Consider the following 6,082-nt stretch of genomic DNA (forward strand, 5'->3'; position numbering starts at 1 on the left):
ATTTATATGTGTAATTTAAACATACATATAAAATTTAACAGTGTCTAGAACAGTTGTGCCAGTTGGGTAGGGTACAGAACCCACATGGCTCTATGTGTAAGAATCTTCAGGCAATTAGAAAAGCCTGCAATGCCTAAAACCAGAGGATGCTTTTTGAAAAAAGGGGCCCTTAGGGGGGCAGGAACACTTTGAAATGAAAAAATGTAATTGCTTAAAAGAAACAAGACCTAGAAGACAAAATGGAGGCACTCTCTAAGAATACAGAAAAAAGAAAAATATGGGAGAAAATAAACTAATGCAGGAGATCTCACATTTGAATAATAGTAAATACAGGAGAGAACAGGGGAAGATAGAGGGGAGCAATTAGTAAATAATTGAAAACATTTTCTTAAAGCCCCAAAAGACTTGAGATCGTTGAGTAACAGGAGGAATATAACAAGGCTTACACCAAGACTTCTCCTCATGAAATGTATGAACCCTTGAGGGACGGGGAGACCTGGGTATGTTCATGTTTGGGTTGGGAACTATTTACCTATAAAGGAATGCTAATCAGCAACCCTGGATGTTAGGAGACTGTGGAAAAATATACCACTTAGAGTAGAATTCTATAAGCAGACATTCTGTCCTTCCAGTGTGAAGTAAAAAACATTTTCAGCCAGGCAATCACTCAGAAACTTTACTACTCACTCTTGCTTAGAAAGTTACTTGTAGTTTCACTCTACCAAAAAGAGAACCACCAAGAAATAGGAAGATGCAGTGTACCAGAAAAAGTAGAACCCAGGAGCATAATAAGATGGAATACCAGGATGATGATGTAGAGAATATTTAGAAATCTGCCCAAATCTGTGTTCATAATTGAAATGGAATTAAAATAGTTTTCTTGAATTATTCTTATCCAGTGTTGGTATCAAAGTTTATATGATTGTTGGGATCAAAGTTATATGATCTCATAAAATAAAATGAGTTTGATAAATTTTGCAGTTTTGTATTTTCAGGAACAACTTACAGAGATTCCTTGAAAGGAGGGAAAAAACTCACCTGGGCTTTTTTTTTTTTTTGAGCGTCAGATGGGATGAGGTGTTTTCTTTTTTTTTTTTAATTGGAGTTTGAGAGGGATCCCTGGGTGGCTCAGCGGTTTAGCACCTGCCTTTGGCCCAGGGCGCGATCCTGGAGTCCCGGGATCAAGTCCCATGTCGGGCTCCCGGCATGGAGCCTGCTTCTCCCTATGCCTGTGTCTCTGCCTCTCTCTTTCTCTTTCTCTCTCTGTGTCTATCATGAATAAATAAATAAATCTTAAAAAATAATTAGGGTTCGATTTGCCAACATTTAACACCCAGTGCTCAACCTATCAAATGTCCCCATCAGTGCCCATCACCCAGTCACCCCATCCCCTCCCCTTCCACTACCCCTTGTTCGTTTCAGATGGGATGAGTTTTGATTAACATTATCATTTTTAAAAAGTAGTTATTAATAAGTTTAAGTTTTCTACTTTTTCTTGGGCCTATTATGTCTACACATAATCAAAAATTGTATGAGACAAATTAAATTTGGTCCCAAACTCAGATTAACCAGAATGGCTGATATGGTGGCATACTCAGGGAGAAATTTGCCAGAAGCCATTCTGGTGTGGAAACAAGGGGCAGATGTTATTGGGAGACAATTCTTCATGGGTCTCTTGCATTTCTGCATGACTGTGTTGCCTTGTAGAATTAGAAATTAAAGAACTGGCACAAATATAATCTCTGAATACTGGTGTTGCTGTAACAAACCCCTGTGTCTTTGACCCAAGACCCAATGTCCTCTGATAGTATTTGTAAAACTGTGGAAAGCCAACTTGATAACCTTCAATTAGGGTAAAATCGCAGTTCAGCTCTGCACAACAGGTCACTTAATCTCTAAAGCTAACAAATTTTCTTCTTTGGGGGATTAACCTGTGTATACACACGTGCACACACACACCACATAAAGACACAGAGGTTGAAAAGAAGTCCCTCTGTGTATCTAAGTGCAGGCAGCAATCTAAGAAAGACACTGGTCACTAGTTGGAATTGAATCTCATAGCAGTTTTATTTCTTGAATGCCTTCTGTTTTATCAATATTAGCAATGGTCAGGAAGATTTGCTCCAGTGTTATCCGGCTGACAGAGTAGTCTTCTAGATTGAATAGGGCTTTAGCTTCCTCCAAAATACTAAACACCTTTAACAGAAAAAAGATGGTATTACTATTGTAATATCCCCAGTGACTCTTTTCCCCACCCAGTCATTCCCCAACTCCTGCCAGGCTTTTTCTCAAGGATAAAAAGACATGGAAGGGGGAAACTAGAAAGCAGAAGGAACAGGTGGCTGAAAAATAAAGAGGAGGCAGTTTTCCATCCTCAATTTCTTGATAGTATGGAATAATAGAATATAGGGTCAAAAGTCTCAAACTACAGGGCCTTTGAAAAGTAACTTAAAGGTTCTCCTTTGTCATTGTCAGGATCCCATTCTACATACTTGAATTTCAATGCCTCCTTCTGTCAGTCCTCTATTATACATGATGCTAGAAGTGTATGATTTCTATAATCACCTTTCCCCAGCAGATTTCCTGTTTTGGAATGTAGTAGCAAATAATCCCTTGGTGCTCCTGGTTTATAATGTAACCTAGGAAAGGAAAGTAACAGAAGGGCCGCATATTTGGTAAGAGTTTTACACAATTCCCAAATAAATACCACTTCAATTGTCCATACCAATTGCAGAGAGAATATATGTTAATACAAAGGACAGCATAATCCCAAAGCCCATTCTCTTTTAGTATATGTCACTTTGTTAAATATTTCAATAATTTTCGTGTGAAATATGGTCTTAATTGCCACAAGCTAAAAAATAGTTTGTAAAAATTACAGAGGGTCAAACAATCATGGCAAGCTCAGACACTTACTTTGCCAAACCTGACTTACATAAATCATAGTTTCATTGTCCTGAAACTGCTCATAAAATTTGGGTGCAGTTTCTTTCTCCAGGTGTGTGTGTATGGGTGTGTGTGTGTGTGTTTAGGGTAAGATCCTTATACTGTTCTTTTTTTTTTTAATTTATTTATTCGTGAGAGAGATAGAAAGAGAGAGAGGCAGAGACACAGGAGGAGAGAGAAGCAGGCTCCACGCCGGGAGCCCGGCGCTGAGCCCGACGCTGAGCCCGACGCTGAGCCGGAGGCGGGACTCGATTCCGGAACCCGATCCCGGGACTCCAGGATCATGCCCTGGGCCAAAGGCAGGCGCTAAACCGCTGCGCCACCCAGGGATCCCACATATGTGTTTTATTATGATGATTTTTTTTCTTTCCTTTAGGATGAAGATTACCTAGTTGTAAGAATAGTGTAAGGATCTGGGGATCCCTGGGTGGCGCAGCGGTTTAGTGCCTGCTTTTGGCCCAGGGCGCGATCCTGGAGACCCGGGATCGAATCCCACATTGGGCTCCCGGTGCATGGAGCCTGCTTCTCCCTCTGCCTGTGTCTCTGCCTCTCTCTCTCTCTCTGTGACTATCATACATAAATAAATGAAAATTAAAAAAAAATAAAACACGTATGTGAAGACATTCACTGGAGAAATGGGATATTACAGCTTTTGAAAATACAGTAGTAATACTGTAGCCATTCCTGATTGATAGAATGCACTTGTATGCATTATCACACAATTGAAGATTATTGCAAATGGAATTAATTGAGATTAAAATATTTAAAAAGTACATGTCAATAATACTGGTTTTATCTTGTAATGAGTCCCTAAATAACCTCCACAAGGTAAAATGTTAAAAAGCTCTTCAAATTGGGGAATACATCAAACATATAAACTATGTAACATGTATGGAACATAAATGTACAGCTCAGTGGATTATAATAAAGTTAACAAACATGTAAGTGGAACCCAGCACTCACTCCAACAGTCAGTTATGTGCTACTATTAAGACTCTCTTCCTCCCTATGGTAAGCATTTATTTTCCTATTCTTTATGGTTTTATTGTCTAAGTATGGAATCCAAAATGCTATAGTTTGATTTTGCCTGTTTTGTACTTCATATGAGTGCAATTATACAGTCTGTATTATTTTTATCTGGCTCTTTCACTCATATTTTTAAGATTCATCAGTGCTGCTATGTATAACTGTACTTCATTTGTTTTCATTACTATAAAGCTGACAGTGTATGACTATACCTCTCTTGTTGGTGGATATATGGTATGGTATCCAGCCTCCTAAATGGCCTCAAATGATCCCTACTTCCTATTAATCACAAAATTGTCTAGTCCTCTCCTCAAAGAATAGGGCTGACATATTTTCACTGCAGAAACAACAGAGTGTGACTTCTGAGGCTGATTCATAAAAGACATTGTGGTTTCTATTTTGCTCTCTTTAGGATCAGTTGATATAGAGGAAGTCAGACACTATGTTGTAAGGAGGACAGTCAAGAGGTCCTGTGGAAGGAGAGAAGCATGTGGTGAGGAACTGTCAAAAGCCATATATGCAAGTCATCTTGGAAGAAGATCGTCCAGCTTCAGTGAACCTTCAGATGATTGAAGCCCCAGTCAACAGCTTTACCCCATTTTCATGAAAGACCATGAGCGAGAACTACCCAGTTAAGCCATTCCTAAATTTCTAACTCACAGAAGTGAGTGTTTATTTTTTAGACTACTAGTTTTTTTGGTAATTTGTTATGCAGCAAGAGAAAATATAGCTTCCAGTTTGAGGCTATTACATATAATTAAAAAAAAATACTCTCTCCCTACCTCATGGTGCTTCTATGAAATCATTTTCCTAGGAGTGGAACTCTTGGGGTAGGGGTTTGAGATTCACTAGCATTAGTAGATACTGCCAACATTTTTCAAGTATTTTTTTTTTCCAGGCAGCCACGTTTGAGAGTACACCTTATCCATATCTGTAACAACTCTTGGTATGGTCAATTTTTAAATTTGTAGCCTTTCTTATGGGTGCTCAGTGATATCTAATTGCAAGTTTAAATTTGTATTTCCCAAATGCCTGGGTGGCTCAGTCGGTTAAACGTCTGCCTTTGGCTCGGGTCATAATCCCCAGGTCCTCAGATGGAGCCCCACATCAGGCTTCCTGCTCAGCAGGGGTCATAATCCCCAGGTCCTCAGATGAAGCCCCACATCAGGCTTCCTGCTCAGCAGGGAGTCTGCCTCTCACACTCCCTCTGCCCACCCCCGACTTGTACTCTCTCTCTCTCTCTCTCTCTCTTGCTCATTCTCTCTCTCAAATAAATGAAATCTTTAAATTTGTAATTCCCAGATAACTAATGATGTTCAGCACCTTCTATATGTTTGCTATTTTGGTTACTTTTTAATTTTATGTTATTAATTAATTAATTAATTTTTAAATATTTTATTTATTCATTCATGAGAGACACACACACACAAAGAGAGAGAGATAGAGAGAGAGGCAGAGACACAGGCAGAGGGAGAAGCAGGCTCCACGCAGGGAGCCTGACATGGGACTCGAACCGGGGTCTCCAGGATCAGGTCCTGGGCTGAAGCTGGCGCTAAACCGCTGAGCCACCTGGGCTGCCCTTGGTTACTTTTTTAAATAGAAAATTGCTCTATCCAAACCTTGACTATTTCTAGAGTCCCTAGCTATTTAATATCAATGTAAAAATATTTAATATCCAAACCATCCTTTCTCTTCCCTTGGCTGTGTCCAGCATAACTGCCGATTGTACATGAGTCTTGTTGCTGTCAGTGGTTTTTGCCTACCTGTTTGTATTCCAGGTTTTTTGGGAGATACTCTATCACTTAATTTTTGTTATAGATATTATAGATGTTTACCACGGTGTTTCACTTTTGTCATTCTATTTGTGTGTATGTATGTTATGTCTATATACATTTACAATAGCCAAGATATGGAAGGAACTTAAGTGTTCACTGGTAGATGAATGGATAAAGAAGATGAGATATACATATATCTATGTATCTATATCTATACACACAATGGAATATTACATAGCCATAAAAATGATGAGATCTTGCTGTTTGTAACAACATGGTTAAATCTGGAGAGTATTATGATAAGTGAAATAAGGAGGATGGAGAAAAATACCATG

This window comes from Vulpes lagopus, chromosome 3 (genome assembly GCF_018345385.1).
Source record: "Vulpes lagopus strain Blue_001 chromosome 3, ASM1834538v1, whole genome shotgun sequence".
NCBI lineage: Eukaryota > Metazoa > Chordata > Mammalia > Carnivora > Canidae > Vulpes > Vulpes lagopus.